At 50.2% G+C, this 1,088-nt stretch overlaps 1 pseudogene; it reads left to right on the top strand.

Annotated features, from left to right (window-relative positions):
• The first annotated feature begins 371 nt into the window (after window positions 1–371).
• Window positions 372–448, top strand: LOC125088294 (uncharacterized; annotated as a pseudogene).
• Window positions 449–1,088: the final 640 nt, after the last annotated feature.

Here is a 1,088-nt window from a genome sequence, read left to right as displayed (position 1 = left end):
TTAGAATTGGGGGGTAGGAGAAGACCAAGATCAGACAAAGGAGGAGGCTGAGAAGAGAAGCCATTGGAAGATGGTCAAGATCAGAGAGAGATCAAAGGGGTGGGGGTGCCAAGGTGGTTGAGCCCCCCAGTCAGTGTCCCAAGGGGAAGACTAGCAAGTTGGCTTCAAACTGGACTGTCCTCTGTAATGGAGATGAGTTTTTGCAAGAAAGCACTTGACTCTGAGCTCTTGCCCCTAAAGCCTTGGCGCTTCAGGAGAAGGGAAGACTCTTCCTTTGGGTGTCTGGAGAACCTAGTCCCCCTAGTCCCTCTCATCCAACAGGGTGCTGTTGGGAGGGGGGAGGGTTTGCTCAGTTGAAAAATGCTACTTTCATTGCTTCTCGGCCTTTTGGCTAAGATCAAGTGTAGTATCAAGTGAAAATTGCTAATTTCACGTAGGTCCACTTTCCCCCTTTCTTACCCAACTCCAGCCCTGCCACAACCATGTCAGCTTAGAGCTGGGGCTATGAACGTACAAGGATATATCCTTCCAAACCTTTCTATCTACCACCATCACTTTCTTTTGGAAGGAGGCAGCCACACAACAGTTCCAAGGACGGCCTCTCAGGGCACAACTAAGGAAGAGAACGCTTTCTTGGGTGGAGTTGGCTGTCAGAGAAGGTTACACAAAAGAGATACGTTTTTTTTAAAGATTTTATTTATTTATTTGAGAGAGAAACCAAAGAGAGAGAGTGTGCGCGTGTGCGCATGCCCCTGCGTTCAAATGGGGGGAGGGGCAGAGGGAAAGGGAGAAACAGACTCCCCGCTGAGTGGGGAGCCTGATGCAGGCCATCCCAGGACCTGGGGATCCTGACCCCAGCCAAAGGCAGCTGCTTAACCAACTGAGTCCCCCAGGCACCCCACAAAGGACGTACTTTTGAGGTGGAACTGAAAGAATGAAAGGAAGGACACGTTGTCTCTCTGTCATGTACCCAGAGTCCCTTCTGTGCTGGACCTAGCCAAAAAAAAAAAAGGCAAGGGTGGGTTTTCTGGCAGGCCTCTGTAGGAATTGATTTTGGGCATCCTCCAAAGCCGGGAGACCCATAATGA

The sequence above is a fragment of the Lutra lutra genome, chromosome 16 (genome assembly GCF_902655055.1).
Source record: "Lutra lutra chromosome 16, mLutLut1.2, whole genome shotgun sequence".
Taxonomy (NCBI): Eukaryota; Metazoa; Chordata; class Mammalia; order Carnivora; family Mustelidae; genus Lutra; species Lutra lutra.
Note: the sequence above shows the minus strand (reverse complement) of the source record. Positions and strands in the feature narration are given on the sequence as shown.